General features: G+C 56.3%; 1 protein-coding gene across 4 annotated transcripts in view; it reads left to right on the top strand.

The window, feature by feature from the left end:
- The window catches only part of NLGN2 (neuroligin 2), a 250363-nt gene that overhangs the window by 28147 nt on the left and 202486 nt on the right, over window positions 1-19730 (top strand). Inside the window, exon 1 of one of the 4 annotated variants that reach the window (XM_069767580.1) lies at window positions 6210-6384. The exons of 2 other annotated variants lie outside the window; for them this stretch is intronic. The gene's annotated coding sequence lies outside the window, so the exon portion shown is untranslated. Of the gene's footprint in view, window positions 1-6209; window positions 6385-19730 lie in introns of those variants that run through there. One more of the 4 variants, XM_069767583.1, reaches the window with a different exon arrangement.

Raw genomic sequence — 19730 nt, 5'->3', positions numbered from 1 at the left:
CCATGGAGGAGCCAGGGACCCCCGAGTATCCCAGTACCTGTCAGTACCACAGAGGGGGCCAGGGACCCCCGAGTATCCCAGCACCTGTCAGTGCCATGGAGGGGCCAGGGACCCCCGAGTACCCCAGCACCTGTCAGTGCCATGGAGGGGCCAGGGACCCCCGAGTACCCCAGCACCTCTCAGTGCCATGGAGGAGCCAGGGACCCCCGAGTACCCCAGCACCTGTCAGTGCCATGGAGGAGCCAGGGACCCCCGAGTACCCCAGCACCTGTCAGTGCCATGGAGGGGCCAGGGACCCCCGAGTACCCCAGCACCTGTCAGTGCCATGGAGGGGCCAGGGACCCCCGAGTACCCCAGCACCTGTCAGTGCCATGGAGGAGCCAGGGACCCCCGAGTATCCCAGTACCTGTCAGTGCCACAGAGGGGGCCAGGGACCCCCGAGTACCCCAGACCTGTCAGTGCCATGGAGGGGCCAGGGACCCCCGAGTACCCCAGCACCTGTCAGTGCCTCGAAGCGGGCCAGGGACCCCCGAGTACCCCAGCACCTGTCAGTGCCACGGAGGGAGCCAGGGACCCCCGAGTATCCCAGTACCTGTCAGTGCCATGGAGGGGGCCAGGGACCCCCAAGTATCCCAGCACCTGTCAGTGCCACGGAGGGAGCCAGGGACCCCCGAGTATCCCAGCACCTGTCAGTGCCATGGAGGGGCCAGGGACCCCCGAGTACCCCAGCACCTGTCAGTGGCATGGAGGGGGCCAGGGACCCCCGAGTACCCCAGCACCTGTCAGTGACATGGAGGGGCCCGGGACCCCCAAGTACCCCAGCACTTGTCAGTGCCATGGATGGGGCTAGGGACCCCCGAGTACCCCAACACCTGTCAGTGACATGGAGGGAGCCAAGGACCCCCGAGTACCCCAGCACCTGTCAGTGCCATGGAGGGGGCCAGGGACCCCCGAGTACCCCAGCACCTGTCAGTGACATGGAGGGGCCAGGGACCCCCGAGTATCCCAGCACCTGTCAGTGCCACGGAGGGGCCAGGGACCCCCGAGTACCCCAGCACCTGTCAGTACCACGGAGGGCGCCAGGGACCCCCGAGTACCCCAGCACCTGTCAGTGCCATGGAGGGGGCCAGGGACCCCCGAGTACCCCAGCACCTGTCAGTGCCCCGGAGGGCGCCAGGGACCCCCGAGTACCCCAGCACCTGTCAGTGCCATGGAGGGGGCCAGGGACCCCCGAGTACCCCAGCACCTGTCAGTGCCCCGGAGGGGGCCAGGGACCCCCGAGTACCCCAGCACCTGTCAGTACCACGGAGGGCGCCAGGGACCCCCGAGTACCCCAGCACCTGTCAGTGCCATGGAGGGGGCCAGGGACCCCCGAGTACCCCAGCACCTGTCAGTGCCCCGGAGGGGGCCAGGGACCCCCGAGTACCCCAGCACCTGTCAGTGCCATGGAGGGGCCAGGGACCCCCGAGTACCCCAGACCTGTCAGTGCTATGGAGGGGCCAGGGAACCCCGAGTACCCCAGACCTGTCAGTGCCATGGAGGGGCCAGGGACCCCCGAGTACCCCAGCACCTGTCAGTGCCCCGAAGCGGGCCAGGGACCCCCGAGTACTCCAGCACCTGTCGGTGCCACGGAGGGAGCCTGGGACCCCCGAGTACCCCAGCACCTGTCAGTGCCATGGAGGGGCCAGGGACCCCCGAGTACCCCAGCACCTGTCAGTGCCATGGAGGGGCCAGGGACCCCCGAGTACCCCAGCACCTGTCAGTGCCATGGAGGGGCCAGGGACCCCCGAGTACCCCAGCACCTGTCAGTGCCATGGAGGAGCCAAGGACCCCCGAGTACCCCAGCACCTGTCAGTGCCATGAAGGGGCCAGGGACCCCCGAGTACCCCAGCACCTGTCAGTGCCATGGAAGGGGCCAGGGACCCCCGAGTACCCCAGCACCTGTCAGTGCCATGGAGGGAGCCAGGGACCCCTGAGTACCCCAGCACCTGTCAGTGCCATGGAGGGGCCAGGGACCCCCGAGTACCCCAGCACCTGTCAGTGCTATGGAGGGAGCCAGGGACCCCCGAGTATCCCAGCACCTGTCAGTGCCATGGAGGGAGCCAGGGACCCCCGAGTACCCCAGCACCTGTCAGTGACATGGAGGGGCCAGGGACCCCCGAGTATCCCAGCACCTGTCAGTGCCACGGAGGGGCCAGGGACCCCCGAGTACCCCAGCACCTGTCAGTACCACGGAGGGCGCCAGGGACCCCCGAGTACCCCAGCACCTGTCAGTGCCATGGAGGGGGCCAGGGACCCCCGAGTACCCCAGCACCTGTCAGTGCCCCGGAGGGCGCCAGGGACCCCCGAGTACCCCAGCACCTGTCAGTGCCATGGAGGGGGCCAGGGACCCCCGAGTACCCCAGCACCTGTCAGTGCCCCGGAGGGGGCCAGGGACCCCCGAGTACCCCAGCACCTGTCAGTACCACGGAGGGCGCCAGGGACCCCCGAGTACCCCAGCACCTGTCAGTGCCATGGAGGGGGCCAGGGACCCCCGAGTACCCCCAGCACCTGTCAGTGCCCCGGAGGGGGCCAGGGACCCCCGAGTACCCCAGCACCTGTCAGTGCCATGGAGGGGCCAGGGACCCCCGAGTACCCCAGACCTGTCAGTGCTATGGAGGGGCCAGGGACCCCCGAGTACCCCAGACCTGTCAGTGCCATGGAGGGGCCAGGGACCCCCGAGTACCCCAGCACCTGTCAGTGCCCCGAAGCGGGCCAGGGACCCCCGAGTACCCCAGCACCTGTCGGTGCCACGGAGGGAGCCTGGGACCCCCGAGTACCCCAGCACCTGTCAGTGCCATGGAGGGGCCAGGGACCCCCGAGTACCCCAGCACCTGTCAGTGCCATGGAGGGGCCAGGGACCCCCGAGTACCCCAGCACCTGTCAGTGCCATGGAGGGGCCAGGGACCCCCGAGTACCCCAGCACCTGTCAGTGCCATGGAGGAGCCAAGGACCCCCGAGTACCCCAGCACCTGTCAGTGCCATGAAGGGGCCAGGGACCCCCGAGTACCCCAGCACCTGTCAGTGCCATGGAAGGGGCCAGGGACCCCCGAGTACCCCAGCACCTGTCAGTGCCATGGAGGGAGCCAGGGACCCCTGAGTACCCCAGCACCTGTCAGTGCCATGGAGGGGCCAGGGACCCCCGAGTACCCCAGCACCTGTCAGTGCTATGGAGGGAGCCAGGGACCCCCGAGTATCCCAGCACCTGTCAGTGCCATGGAGGGAGCCAGGGACCCCCGAGTACCCCAGCACCTGTCAGTGCCATGGAGGGGCCAGGGACCCCCGAGTACCCCAGCACCTGTCAGTGCCATGGAGGGGCCAGGGACCCCCGAGTACCCCAGCACCTGTCAGTGCCATGCAGGGGGCCAGGGACCCCCGAGTACCCCAGACCTGTCAGTGCCACGGAGGGGGCCAGGGACCCCCGAGTACCCCAGCACCTGTCAGTGCCATGGAGGGGGCAATGGACCCCCGAGTACCCCCAGCACCTGTCAGTGCCATGGAGGGGGCCAGGGACCCCCGAGTACCCCAGCACCTGTCAGTGCCATGCAGGGGGCCAGGGACCCCCGAGTACCCCAGCACCTGTCAGTGCCACGGAGGGGGCCAGGGACCCCCGAGTATCCCAGCACCTGTCAGTGCCACGGAGGGGTCCAGGGACCCCCGAGTATCCCAGCACCTGTCAGTGCCATGGAGGGGGCAATGGACCCCCGAGTACCCCCAGCACCTGTCAGTGCCATGGAGGGGCAATGGACCCCCGAGTACCCCAGCACCTGTCAGTGCCATGGAGGGGGCCAGGGACCCCCGAGTACCCCAGCACCTGTCAGTGCCACGGAGGGGGCCAGGGACCCCCGAGTACCCCAGCACCTGTCAGTGCCACGGAGGGGGCCAGGGACCCCCAAGTATCCCAGCACCTGTCAGTGCCACGGAGGGGTCCAGGGACCCCCGAGTACCCCAGCACCTGTCAGTGCCACGGAGGGGTCCAGGGACCCCCGAGTACCCCCATCACCTGTCAGTGCCATGGAGGGGTCCAGGGACCCCCGTGTACCCCCATCACCTGTCAGTGCCATGGAGGGGCTAGGGACCCCCGATTACCCCCAGCACCTGTCATTGCCATGCAGGGGGCCAGGGACCCCCGAGTACCCTCAGCACCTGTCAGTGCCGTGGAGGGTGCGGTGGGTAAGGGGGCTGGTGACCTCATAGTGCCCCCCCCATCACCTGCCACTTGCTCGCTACACGCATACATAGGGGAACATATTTCGGGGCACACACTTCCGGGTATTCACTGGGGCGCACATTTCGGGGAACACACTTAGGGGTACTCAATGGGACGCACACATACCAAGGCACACATTGAGCACACATTTTGGAGCACACACTTCGAGGTACACACTGGGGCACACACTTTGGGGTAGGCACTGGGGCGCACGCATATCGAGGCACATTTCAGGGCACACACTTCGGGGTACACACTTTGGTGTACGCATTGGAGCACACATTTCAGGATATACACTTTGGGCCGCACATTTCGGGGCAAACACTTTGGGGTACGCATTGGGGCACACACTTCGGGGTATGCACTGGGCGCACATTTCCGGGCATTTACTTTGGTGTACGCATTGTGGCACACATTGAGCGCACATTTCAGGGCATACTCTTCAGGGTACACATCGGGATGCACATTTTGGGGCACACATTGGGGTGCACATTTTGGGGTATACACTTCAGGGTACACATTGTGGCTCACATTTCGGGGCACACACTGAGTGCACATTTCGGGACACACATTGAGCGCACATTTCGGGGCACACACTTCAGGGTACATGCTCGGGCGCACAATTCGAGGCACACATTGGGGCACAAATTTTGGGGCACATACTGGGCGCACATTTTGGGGTACACATTTCAGGGCACACTGGGGCGCACATTGAACGCCCGTTTCGGGGCACACACTGGGGCGCACATTTTGGGGCACACATTGAACGCACGTTTCGGGGCACACACTGGGGCGCACATTTTGGGGCACACATTGAGCGCACGTTTAGGGGCACACTCGGACGCACATTTTGGGGCACACATTGAGCGCACGTTTCGGGGCACACACTCAGGCGCACATTTTGGGGCACACATTGAGCGCACGTTTCAGGGCACACTCAGGCGCACATTTTGGGGGACACATTGAGCGCATGTTTTGGGGCGCACATTTTGGGGCACACATTTTGGGGCACACTGGGGCGCACATTGAACGCCCGTTTCGGGGCACACACTCGGGCGCACATTTTAGGGCACACATTGAGCGCACGTTTCGGGGCACACACTGGGGCACACGTTTCGGGGCACACACTCGGGCGCACATTTTGGGGGACACTGAGCGCACGTTTCGGGGCACACTCGGGCGCACATTTTGGGGCACACATTGAGCGCACGTTTCGGGGCACACTCAGGCGCACATTTTGGGGCACACATTGAGCGCACGTTTCAGGGCACACTCAGGCGCACATTTTGGGGCACACATTGAGCGCACGTTTCGGGGCACACTCGGGCGCACATTTTGGGGCACACATTGAGCGCACGTTTCGGGGCACACTCGGGCGCACATTTTGGGGCACACATTGAGCGCACGTTTCAGGGCACACTCAGGCGCACATTTTGGGGCACACATTGAGCGCACGTTTCGGGGCACACTCGGGCGCACATTTTGGGGGACACATTGAGCGCACGTTTCGGGGCACACTCAGGTGCACATTTTGAGGGACACATTGAGCGCACGTTTCGGGGCACACTCGGGCGCACATTTTGGGGGACACATTGAGCGCACGTTTCGGGGCACACTCGGGCGCACATTTTGGGGCACACATTGAGCGCACGTTTCAGGGCACACTCGGGCGCACATTTTGGGGCACACATTGAGCGCACGTTTCGGGGCACACTCGGGCGCACATTTTGGGGGACACATTGAGCGCACGTTTCGGGGCACACTCGGGCGCACATTTTGGGGGACACATTGAGCGCACGTTTCGGGGCACACGTCGGCTCTGCTCGGCCATTTCTGTACCTGCAGGCAAAATAAAAATACATGGGGTCCCGAGAGAGGCAGCGCTGCATCTGCACCAGCTGAGTGTGAGGTAGAGGAGGGGGCGAGGGAGACTCGGCGAAACCAAGGGGAGGGGGCCCGCGGCTTGGTGAGATAGGAGAGGGGTGAGGGGATGCTGGAGAGATACAGGAGCCTGGGAAGAAGAGAAGGGAGCGATGAAGATGGGAGTCGGGGAGGGCAGCCATACGTGGGGGGCAGAGGATGACGGCTGATGCTGGGGGCCGCTGGATAGAAGAGGATGCAGATTGGATGAGACGGTGGGTACCGGAGATGGGGGGTGGCCGGAGAGGGAGGATGATGGGGGTGGGGGGATGCTGCAGCCCGTGTAGGATTATATCATGTAAATGATGAGATGCCGCGTAGCCTCCATATTCCCCGGCAGATGCTGCAGACCCCTCATACATGACCGGCCACAGCTGGGACACGGTGGGGGCTCGGAGACATGCTGCTGCCTGTAGTCCTCCTCTGTTGTGCAGCCTTTTGTTGCCGAGGCCTGGACGCTGCTGAAGAGCCCCCCGGTGACAGCTCCTTCCTGTCGTCCATCATTAATATGGATGGAGATGCAGGATGGACGTGGCCCATGCCGGAGACATAGCAACCCCCTGACATCAGGGCCCCGAACTCCCCAGTAAGAGGGCCACTATAGGGACAAAATGGCGTCTACCACAGTCATGAATATTCAATAAACCCCCATCCTGGTATCTGACACCTCTCCAGAAGTCAGGATAACGAGAAACCACCTGTGCGCTGTGTATGGCTCTGCTGGGGCTTGTAGTCTCCACCAGGACTGAAATGTGTCCCCAGAGACCAAGTTCTGCTTTACTATAGTGCTGGGGCCGTGTACAGGATGAGAGGACTGATGGGTCCGGGTGCTGGGGCCGTGTACAGGATGAGAGGACTGATGGGTCCGGGTGCTGGGGCCGTGTACAGGATGAGAGGACTGATGGGTCCGGGTGCTGGGGCCGTGTACAGGATGAGAGGACTGATGGGTCCGGGTGCTGGGGCTGTGTACAGGATGAGTGGACTGATGGGTCCGGGTGCTGGAGCTGTGTACAGGATGTGAGGACTGATGGGTTCGGGTGCTGGGGCTGTGTACAGGATGAGAGGACTGATGGGTCCGGGTGCTGGAGCTGTGTACAGGATGTGAGGACTGATGGGTCCATGTGCTGGAGCTGTGTATGGGATGTGAGTACTGATGGGTCCTGGTGCTAGGGCCGTGTACAGGATGTGAGTACTGATGGGTCCGGGTGCTGGAGCTGTATACAGGATGAGTGGACTGATGGGTCCGGGTGCTGGGGCCGTGTACAGGATGAGAGGACTGATGGGTCCGGGTGCTGGGGCCGTGTACAGGATGAGAGGACTGATGGGTCCGGGTGCTGGAGCCGTGTACAGGATGAGAGGACTGATGGGTCCGGGTGCTGGAGCTGTATACAGGATGAGTGGACTGATGGGTCCGGGTGCTGGGGCCGTGTACAGGATGAGAGGACTGATGGGTCCGGGTGCTGGGGCCGTGTACAGGATGAGAGGACTGATGGGTCCGGGTGCTGGGGCCGTGTACAGGATGAGAGGACTGATGGGTCCGGGTGCTGGGGCCGTGTACAGGATGAGAGGACTGATGGGTCCGGGTGCTGGGGCCGTGTACAGGATGAGAGGACTGATGGGTCCGGGTGCTGGAGCCGTGTACAGGATGAGAGGACTGATGGGTCCGGGTGCTGGAGCTGTGTACAGGATGTGAGGACTGATGGGTCCGGGTGCTGGAGCTGTGTACAGGATGAGTGGACTGATGGGTCCGGGTGCTGGAGCTGTGTACAGGATGAGAGGACTGATGGGTCCGGGTGCTGGGGCCGTGTACAGGATGAGAGGACTGATGGGTCCGGGTGCTGGGGCCGTGTACAGGATGAGAGGACTGATGGGTCCGGGTGCTGGGGCCGAGTACAGGATGAGAGGACTGATGGGTCCGGGTGCTGGGTGTACAGGATGAGAGGACTGATGGGTCCGGGTGCTGGGGCCGTGTACAGGATGAGAGGACTGATGGGTCCGGGTGCTGGGGCCGTGTACAGGATGAGAGGACTGATGGGTCCGGGTGCTGGGGCCGTGTACAGGATGTGAGTACTGATGGGTCCGGGTGCTGGAGCTGTGTACAGGATGAGAGGACTGATGGGTCCGGGTGCTGGGGCCGTGTACAGGATGAGAGGACTGATGGGTCCATGTGCTGGGGCCGTGTACAGGATGAGAGGACTGATGGGTCCGGGTGCTGGAGCTGTGTACAGGATGAGTGGACTGATGGGTCCGGGTGCTGGGGCCGTGTACAGGATGAGAGGACTGATGGGTCCGGGTGCTGGGGCCGTGTACAGGATGAGATGACTGATGGGTCCGGGTGCTGGAGCTGTGTATAGGATATGAGGACTGATGGGTCCGGGTGCTGGAGCCGTGTACAGGATGAGAGGACTGATGGGTCCGGGTGCTGGGGCCGTGTACAGGATGAGAGGACTGATGGGTCCGGGTGCTGGGGCCGTGTACAGGATGAGAGGACTGATGGGTCCGGGTGCTGGGGCCGTGTAAAGGATGAGAGGACTGATGGGTCCGGGTGCTGGGGCCGTGTACAGGATGAGAGGACTGATGGGTCCGGGTGCTGGGGCCGTGTACAGGATGAGAGGACTGATGGGTCCGGGTGCTGGAGCCGTGTACAGGATGAGAGGACTGATGGGTCCGGGTGCTGGGGCTGTGTACAGGATGAGAGGACTGATGGGTCCGGGTGCTGGGGCTGTGTACAGGATGAGAGGACTGATGGGTCCGGGTGCTGGAGCTGTGTACAGGATGAGAGGACTGATGGGTCCGGGTGCTGGAGCTGTGTACAGGATGTGAGGACTGATGGGTCCATGTGCTGGAGCTGTGTATGGGATGTGAGTACTGATGGGTCCTGGTGCTAGGGCCGTGTACAGGATGTGAGTACTGATGGGTCCGGGTGCTGGAGCTGTGTACAGGATGAGAGGACTGATGGGTCCGGGTGCTGGAGCTGTGTACAGGATGTGAGGACTGATGGGTCCGGGTGCTGGAGCTGTGTACAGGATGAGTGGACTGATGGGTCCGGGTGCTGGAGCTGTGTACAGGATGAGAGGACTGATGGGTCCGGGTGCTGGGGCCGTGTACAGGATGAGAGGACTGATGGGTCCGGGTGCTGGGGCCGAGTACAAGATGAGAGGACTGATGGGTCCGGGTGCTGGGTGTACAGGATGAGAGGACTGATGGGTCCGGGTGCTGGGGCCGTGTACAGGATGAGAGGACTGATGGGTCCGGGTGCTGGAGCCGTGTACAGGATGAGAGGACTGATGGGTCCGGGTGCTGGAGCTGTGTACAGGATGTGAGGACTGATGGGTCCGGGTGCTGGAGCTGTGTACAGGATGAGTGGACTGATGGGTCCGGGTGCTGGAGCTGTGTACAGGATGAGAGGACTGATGGGTCCGGGTGCTGGGGCCGTGTACAGGATGAGAGGACTGATGGGTCCGGGTGCTGGGGCCGAGTACAGGATGAGAGGACTGATGGGTCCGGGTGCTGGGTGTACAGGATGAGAGGACTGATGGGTCCGGGTGCTGGGGCCGTGTACAGGATGAGAGGACTGATGGGTCCGGGTGCTGGGGCCGTGTACAGGATGAGAGGACTGATGGGTCCGGGTGCTGGGGCCGTGTACAGGATGTGAGTACTGATGGGTCCGGGTGCTGGAGCTGTGTACAGGATGAGAGGACTGATGGGTCCGGGTGCTGGGGCCGTGTACAGGATGAGAGGACTGATGGGTCCATGTGCTGGGGCCGTGTACAGGATGAGAGGACTGATGGGTCCGGGTGCTGGAGCTGTGTACAGGATGTGTGGACTGATGGGTCCGGGTGCTGGGGCCGTGTACAGGATGAGAGGACTGATGGGTCCGGGTGCTGGGGCCGTGTACAGGATGAGAGGACTGATGGGTCCGGGTGCTGGAGCTGTGTATAGGATATGAGGACTGATGGGTCCGGGTGCTGGAGCCGTGTACAGGATGAGAGGACTGATGGGTCCGGGTGCTGGGGCCGTGTACAGGATGAGAGGACTGATGGGTCCGGGTGCTGGGGCCGTGTACAGGATGAGAGGACTGATGGGTCCGGGTGCTGGGGCCGTGTACAGGATGAGAGGACTGATGGGTCCGGGTGCTGGGGCCGTGTACAGGATGAGAGGAGTGATGGGTCCATGTGCTGGAGCTGTGTACAGGATGAGAGGACTGATGGGTCCGGGTGCTGGGGCCGTGTACAGGATGAGAGGACTGATGGGTCCGGGTGCTGGAGCCGTGTACAGGATGAGAGGACTGATGGGTCCGGGTGCTGGGGCTGTGTACAGGATGAGAGGACTGATGGGTCCGGGTGCTGGGGCCGTGTACAGGATGAGAGGACTGATGGGTCCGGGTGCTGGGGCTGTGTACAGGATGAGAGGACTGATGGGTCCGGGTGCTGGGGCTGTGTACAGGATGAGAGGACTGATGGGTCCGGGTGCTGGGGCTGTGTACAGGATGAGAGGACTGATGGGTCCGGGTGCTGGGGCCGTGTACAGGATGAGAGGACTGATGGGTCCGGGTGCTGGAGCCGTGTACAGGATGAGAGGACTGATGGGTCCGGGTGCTGGGGCTGTGTACAGGATGAGAGGACTGATGGGTCCGGGTGCTGGGGCTGTGTACAGGATGAGAGGACTGATGGGTCCGGGTGCTGGGGCTGTGTACAGGATGAGAGGACTGATGGGTCCGGGTGCTGGGGCCGTGTACAGGATGAGAGGACTGATGGGTCCGGGTGCTGGAGCTGTGTACAGGATGTGAGGACTGATGGGTCCGGGTGCTGGAGCTGTGTACAGGATGAGTGGACTGATGGGTCCGGGTGCTGGAGCTGTGTACAGGATGAGAGGACTGATGGGTCCGGGTGCTGGGGCCGTGTACAGGATGAGAGGACTGATGGGTCCGGGTGCTGGGGCCGAGTACAAGATGAGAGGACTGATGGGTCCGGGTGCTGGGTGTACGGGATGTGATGACTGATGGGTCCATGTGCTGGGTGTACAGGATGAGGACTGATGGGTCCGGGTGCTGGGTGTACAGGATGAGAGGACTGATGGGTCCATGTGCTGGGTGTACAGGGTGAGAGGGCTGATGGGTCCATGTGCTGGGTGTACAGGATGAGAGGACTGATGGGTGCATGTGCTGGGTGTACGGGATGTGATGACTGATGGGTCCGGGTGCTGGGTGTACAGGATGAGAGGACTGATGGGTCCATGTGCTGGGTGTACAGGATGAGGACTGATGGGTCCGGGTGCTGGGTGTACGGGATGTGAGGACTGATGGGTCCGGGTGCTGGGTGTACGGGATGTGAGGACTGATGGGTCTGGGTGCTGGGTGTACGGGATGTGAGGACTGATGGGTCCGGGTGCTGGGTGTACGGGATGTGAGGACTGATGGGTCTGGGTGTTGGGTGTATGGTATGTGAGGACTGATGGCTCTGGGTGCTGGGTTTACGGGATGTGAGGACTGATGGGTCCGGGTGTTGGTTGTACAGGATGTGAGGACTGATGGGTTAAGTTGCTCGGTGTACAGGATGTGAGGACTGATAGGTCCGGGTGCTGGTTGTACAGGATGAGAGGACTGATGGGTCTGGGTGCTGGGTGTACAGGATGTGAGGACTGATGGGTCCGGATGCTGGGTGTACAGGATGTGAGGACTGATGGGTCCGGGTGCTGGGGGTACAGGATGTGAGGACTGATAGGTCCATTTGCTCGGTGTACAGGATGTGAGGACTGATGGGTCCGGATGCTGGAGCCGTGTACAGGATGAGAGGACTGATGGGTCCGGGTGCTGGGGCTGTGTACAGGATGAGAGGACTGATGGGTCCGGGTGCTGGGGCTGTGTACAGGATGAGAGGACTGATGGGTCCGGGTGCTGGGGCTGTGTACAGGATGAGAGGACTGATGGGTCCGGGTGCTGGAGCCGTGTACAGGATGAGAGGACTGATGGGTCCGGGTGCTGGGGCTGTGTACAGGATGAGAGGACTGATGGGTCCGGGTGCTGGGGCTGTGTACAGGATGAGAGGACTGATGGGTCCGGGTGCTGGGGCTGTGTACAGGATGAGAGGACTGATGGGTCCGGGTGCTGGGGCCGTGTACAGGATGAGAGGACTGATGGGTCCGGGTGCTGGAGCTGTGTACAGGATGTGAGGACTGATGGGTCCGGGTGCTGGAGCTGTGTACAGGATGAGTGGACTGATGGGTCCGGGTGCTGGAGCTGTGTACAGGATGAGAGGACTGATGGGTCCAGGTGCTGGGGCCGAGTACAAGATGAGAGGACTGATGGGTCCGGGTGCTGGGTGTACGGGATGTGATGACTGATGGGTCCATGTGCTGGGTGTACGGGATGTGATGACTGATGGGTCCATGTGCTGGGTGTACAGGATGAGAGAATTGATGGGTCCATGTGCTGGGTGTACAGGGTGAGAGGGCTGATGGGTCCATGTGCTGGGTGTACAGGATGAGAGGACTGATGGGTGCATGTGCTGGGTGTACGGGATGTGATGACTGATGGGTCCGGGTGCTGGGTGTACAGGATGAGAGGACTGATGGGTCCATGTGCTGGGTGTACAGGATGTGAGGACTGATGGGTCCGGGTGCTGGGTGTACGGGATGTGAGGACTGATGGGTCTGGGTGTTGGGTGTATGGTATGTGAGGACTGATGGCTCTGGGTGCTGGGTTTACGGGATGTGAGGACTGATGGGTCCGGGTGTTGGTTGTACAGGATGTGAGGACTGATGGGTTAAGTTGCTCGGTGTACAGGATGTGAGGACTGATAGGTCCGGGTGCTGGTTGTACAGGATGAGAGGACTGATGGGTCTGGGTGCTGGGTGTACAGGATGTGAGGACTGATGGGTCCGGATGCTGGGTGTACAGGATGTGAGGACTGATGGGTCCGGGTGCTGGGGGTACAGGATGTGAGGACTGATAGGTCCATTTGCTCGGTGTACAGGATGTGAGGACTGATGGGTCCGGATGCTGGGTGTACAGGATGTGAGGACTGATGGGTCTGGGTGCTGGGTGTACAGGATGAGGACTGATGGGTCTAGGCGCTGGGTATACAGGATGAGAGGGCTGATGGGTCCTTGTGCTGGGTGTACGGGATGTGAGGACTGATGGGTCCGGGTGCTGGTTATACAGGATGTGAGGACTGATGTGTCCGGGTTTTGGGTGTACAGTATGTAAGGACTGATGGGTTCAGGTGCTGGGTGTACAGGATGAGGACTGATGGGTTCAGGTGCTGGGTGTACAGGATGAGGACTGATGGGTTCAGGTGCTGGGTGTACAGCATGTGAGGACTGATGGGTTCGGGTGCTGGGTTTACGGGATGTGAGGACTGATGGGTTCAGGTGCTGGGTGTACAGGATGAGGACTGATGGGTTCAGGTGCTGGGTGTACAGCATGTGAGGACTGATGGGTTCGGGTGCTGGGTTTACGGGATGTGAGGACTGATGGGTCCGGGAGCTGGGTGTACAAGATGTAAGGACTGATGGGTCCTGATGCTGTAGCCTGTGTACATGATTTGACGACTTATGGATCCTGCTGGGCTTGTGTACGAGATGTGAAGACTTATGGGTCCGGCTGCTGAGACCCATGTGTGGAATGAGAGGACTGAAGGGTTTGTGTGCTGAGGCGCATGTGCAAGATGTGAGGACTAAGGGGTCCGGGTGCAGGGTGTACAGGATGTGAGAGCTGATGGATCCGGGTGCTGAGTGTACGGGATGTGAGGACTGATTGGTCTGGGTGCTGGTTGTACAGGATATGAAGACTGAAGGGTGCTGGGTGTACAGCATGTGAGAACTGATGGGTCCGGGTGCTTGGACTGCGGACTAGAAATGACAGCTCAAGGGTCCAGGTTCTGGGTCTGAGTACAGGATGTGACGGCTGATGGGGCCAGGTCTGGGACTGTGTACGGTATGTGGGCACTGATGGGTCCGGCTGCCTGGGCCATGCACGGGATGTGAGGGCTGAAGGGTCCGGCTGCTGGGAAGTGTACGAGATTTGAGGACTGATGGGTCCTGGTGCTGGGAGTTTGGGAAGTGAGGACTGAAGGGTTTGGGTGCTGGGGACGCGTTCTAGATGTGAGGACTGATGGCAGTGGTGCCAAATTATCAGAATTTCTTGACTATCGAGCTTTAGGGAAGGCTTCTTTACTTTCATACATGTATGGTCAGTGTTGTCTCTTGCTGTAGGAGACCTCCATGCTCCTTCATTCTCAGTGCTGTGGTCAGACACAGGGTTCAGGACAGGGACATTAAGTAGGTGAGGAGCACCACGGGATGCTAATTATGGTCTTATCCAACAGCACCGAGGACTCAGTTATCACATCTTGTTCTCTGAACCTTACAGTCTCCTAGGATGCCCGAGAGTGGAGCTTAAAGAGGCCTTCATGAATCTCAAGTCTGCTCTGTTCTCAGGTCTGAGCCATTTTCTGGTCTGGGCCGCTTTCTGGTCTGGGTCGTTCTTTTGTCTAGGCCGTTATCTGAACTGGACCATTCTGTGGAGTGGACTGTTCTCTGGTCTGGGCAGTTTTCTGGTGTGGGGCGTTCCTTGATTTAAAGAGGACGCCAGCTGTCCATGTGTATGGCAAATGGACCTGCATGCCTCTTTATCCGAGACACACATTTAGTGGGGTCCGGACCTCCTTTGGCCTTCTACATCACATCCTCTCATCGTGGCATAGTAGATGAAAGTGCCCATATTAGATGAAGGTTCCTATTAGATGAATGTGCCCATATTAGATGGGGATGCTAGGTGCCATACTAGATGGATGTGTTCATTATATGGAGGTGCACATATTAGATGGAAGTACCCATTAAATGGGGCTGGAAATATTTGATGAAGGTTCCCATTAGAGTGTGGTACCCATATTAGATGGGGGTGCCCATATTAAATGGAACTACTCATAAGATGAAGGTGCACATATTAGATAGAGGTGTTGATTATCTGGATGTGCCCTTATTAGATAAAGATACCCAATAAATGGAGCTGGCAATATTTGATGAAGGTGCCCATTAAACCATTAGCAGATGGTACCATATTAGATGGAGGTGACCATTTGATGGAGGTGCCCATATTATATGGAGGTATTCATTATATGGAGGTGCCCATTTTAGATGGATGTACGCATTAAATGGGGCTGGAAATATTTGATGAAGGTGCCCATTAAAGTGTGGTACCCATATTATATGGAGGTGTTCATTATATGGAGGTGCCCATATTAGATGGGGTGCCCATATTAGATGGATGTACGCATTAAATGGAGCTGGAAATATTTGATGAAGGTGCCCATTAGAGTGTGGTACCCATATTAGATAGAGGTGCCCATAGTAAATGGAACTACTCGTAAGATAAAGGTGCACATATTAGATGGAGGTGTTGATTATCTGGATGTGCCCTTATTAGATGAAGGTACCCGATAAATGGAGCTGGCAATATTTGATGAAGGTGTCCATTAAACCATTAGCAGATGGTACCATATTAGATGGAGGTGACGATTCGATGGAGGTGCCCATATTATATGGAGGTGTTCATTATATGGAGGTGCCCATTTTAGATGGATGCACGCATTAAATGGAGCTGGAAATATTTGATGAAGGTGCCCATTAAAGTGTGGTACCCATATTAGATGGAGGTACCCATATTATATGGAGGTGTTCATTATATGGAGGTGCCCATATTAGATGGGGTGCCCATATTAGATGGATGTACGCATTAAATGGAGCTGGAAATATTTGATGAAGGTGCCCATTAGAGAGTGGTACCCATATTAGATGGAGGTGCCCATTAAATGGAGGTGCCCATATTAGACGGAGGTGTCCACAAGTTCTAAGCTGATTCTACCCAAAATGTGCTAAGATCATTGCAATATGAAGACCAGGGACATGAGGAGAAGCCAAGGTCATTACACCACTCTTGTGACATGGAGCATTGGCCTTCTACCATGAAGATAGGAATGGCTACAATGTTTAATTAAGCCCTACTGTCTACGCCTCCAACAGGGATCAGAGGAGTCAGGGTAAGTTGAGAAAACCTTCCTCAGCATTACCGCACCTCCACCAGTCTAACAGAAAGGGGTTATTGTCTTGCACAAGTTCTGCCCCACCGGTCAGTTCGGGGCAGCAGACATCTGGATCCATGGGATAGTTTGCACCGCCAGTTCATTTTCTCCATGAGAGTTACCATGCAGAGAACCCTTGGAAGTTTTTCTGTGAACTCTTCAGTCTCCGTATACTCTTGACATGGATCTCAGAAGTTTGTCTGCGACCACTTCGGCACCAATGAGTATGACACATTCGAATACGCTCAAGTGCTCAATTTTCCCATTCTACAGAGGATTCACATTAATACTGATCCAAGGAACACTGTTGTTTCACCTTCATGCTGCATCTGGGGGTCTTGGGTCTCATTTCCAAGCTGCAGAAAGTGGTCGTTCAGAGCATAGTCACTCACCTGAGACAGTTGAGATAAAGGTTACCCCAACCTATGGCCTTCTGATGAACCTGCATTTGGAGGCCATACACGCGGAGGCCGAATATCTGAAGCAGGATAAGGATTTTACAGTATTTGATTACCCAAGTAGGCAACATTTTGGTTTATGAAATGTTTTTCAAATCCAATGATTGACTCTCTTGTTTTCTTATGCTCTGATTAAAATTTGTAACCATCACATATGGATTTTGCACAAAACATTATAAGAGAGATGAACTAGAAAAATATTTATCGTAGCCAAAAATGTACACAATATTATATATAAAAATGTACTGAACATTCATTCAGCAATATTTATTGGAAGTTAATTATTCTCCTTTTCTGTTCGAAGCTTCTCTTGATACCTTTTCTGTTACAGAAGACCTGCGGGTCTTCTCGGTGAAGCATCCAGCAGTAGTCGCCCATCATGTTCACGTTCCATCTACGGTACCTTAGTATCGTCCATCTCTTTGATCTCCTGAAATCTTTCTCCTTGCTCTTTGCTAACTGCTCCAAGGTTTTCGGGAAAGTTGTCCAAATGTGAATGTAAAAACTGTAACTTCAAATTCATCAGACAATCCAAGGCTTGGAAACGTTTCCGCATGTTCTCCACCATGGGCTTAAATTTTGGATCTTTGCTGTTACCTAGAAATTTCTTCAAGACTTCTTTAAAAGAATCCCAAGCCCTTTTCTCAACCGCTTTCATTTTTGTTTTCATTTTGTTCCTGACCCACAAAAATACCTTCCTTCAGTTATGCTTTGAACAGTGCCTGAAACTTGGTACACAGGTAATTAAAAGTATCTCCTTCTGTTGGTAGAACTTAGAACTTTCACAAACTCCAAGCTTTATGTGGAATGATGGCAGGAGAACTTTAATGGGATCAACTAAATATCTGCAACTATATTTCTTGAGCCCGGGTTGCAAATAACTCGTTGGCCAACTTTTTGGCTCCAGTGATGAGTCCTATCCTGGCTGACCCCATTCACACAATCAGTACGGGTACTTCGTGTATCTTCCTTGCTACTCTAGGAGCAAAGAGAAAACTTTCAGATAGCTACATATTGACCATCCATGATCATCATAGTTAAGTTTCTTGAGAATAAAGTCTAAATTCTCATAGCTTTCCTTGAGTGCACAGAATACATTCCCGGCACTGAAGCATACTTGCTACCATTCTGCAGTAGAACAGATTCAGACTTTTTTTTGAGTCTCCACTCATTCACATTGTACTAAATGTTAACTTTTTCCATCACCCCAGGGAACACCACTGCAATTCACTAGATTGCCGTCTTGAGAAGAATATGAAAGGAACTTTTAGTAGCAAAATGTGGAGATACGGGGGTCAGCGGGTGCTCTAGTCCGTTAGCCAAAACCACATCGACAATGGATCGTCCCACCACAAGCCCACTCTCCTTTTACTGTGGGCATAATGCTACTCAGACAACACAATGTGATGGTAAAATAACGTGGCAATACTTTATTGAACTACAAAACAGGCAAATAGCACATAGAACAGTCTCAGCACCATACCCAAGATGGTGCTCATTACAAAGTCTCACCCTTTCCGCTGACTTGTTTGGATAAGAGCAGCTGTGACTTCAGAGCTTCCAGGGCTGACTACCTCACCTGTGGCACACACACAGAGGAGGTAACGACAAGCGTAAGATGAGTCTATTGAGGTACAAGGCCAGTTGACCGGAGGGTCACAACCTGGCTTTTCTAAACATTTCTATAGAGCCAGGTGACAGGTTGGTCCAATTCCTGGCTTTCACAAGCGTATCCATGAGGGTCAGGTGATCGGTGGGTCGAAATCCTTACTACCTCAAATGTATCCATACTTCAGCGATGGTCAGTGGAGCAGATCTGTTTTCTTTCAGCCAGGGCCGTGGTCTCATTAGCTGGCATATTATAGAATGACAAATCTGTGTCCCTTGTGATGGGCCATCATGTCTTGTCTGCTGTCCTGTAGAGTCTCTGGTTGTTTGGATGTCTGGATATATATCTGTATATGCAGGTATCTCTGTATCTGGAGGTATCTGTTACGGAGGCGCATATATCCTCTTTTTATAGTTAAAAACTGTCCTTCAAGACAGTATCCAGAGGTAAAGGTGAAGAATAGTAACAAGATCAACTCGCAATGTTTAATTATTTAACCTATTAGCATAGTTTTTCCTCCTCTGTTTTGCAAGTCAGCAAGCTAGCTGGCCTGGACAATGTGTAATCAACATATCAGCAAACATCATTGTTCAATGACCCTGAATCACTAGTCATCTAGGATAACAGCACATTATGTTACAACAAATTCTCAACTTAAAAGTCAATATTACAGGATTACATGGACAAAAGTATTTTGTTTTCTTGACCAAACATAAAGAAACACATAAATTCAAAAGTCAACATATAGCTGTATAGCTAACATTCTATTCTTCCTTGCTTGCTGAAAATAGATGCCTGGTTAAATAAGATAAAATGCTGTGTCATCACAAAATATTTTTTCATGCTTTACTTTGGCATGTTTTACTATTTTGTTTCCCTCAATTGGCCACATACAGAAATATTGTCTTACAATTAGTACTATATAGTAGAACAGGCAAATATCTTGTAGTAATGTGCCCCATCCTGGTCTCCATCATGTAGTATCGCCTCATACTAGTTGAGTTTAGCCAATGGTTAAGTCCAAACAATATAGGTATACAGCGTATTGGACTAAAATATAACTTTTAATTAAAATTCTCTAAAAAGTTTATAAATATCATCAAAAAGAAAAACAAAAAGCAACGTGCAAACTGCAAAGGACAGACAACCATAAAAAGCTTTATGGATTGCACATGATCCTATGGGGCACTCATGAGTGGACCTCTAAATTAGTAATAGTCTGATTTCTAAAGGCGACAACCCTTTGTTAAATTAGTATAGGGTCTGTGTACCTATTCTCTACAGATCAGGCTTATTGGAGACAACCCACTCCACATGTCATTAAAGCACCAGTAGTTTATAACTGGTACATATTATCATTTACATCCCATATATAAACAAGGAAGTTCAATGCCAAGTTATTGAAAAATAAG

The sequence above is a fragment of the Ranitomeya imitator genome, chromosome 4 (assembly GCF_032444005.1).
Source record: "Ranitomeya imitator isolate aRanImi1 chromosome 4, aRanImi1.pri, whole genome shotgun sequence".
Classification (NCBI taxonomy): Eukaryota; Metazoa; Chordata; class Amphibia; order Anura; family Dendrobatidae; genus Ranitomeya; species Ranitomeya imitator.
This window is presented reverse-complemented; position numbering and strand designations above follow the sequence as displayed.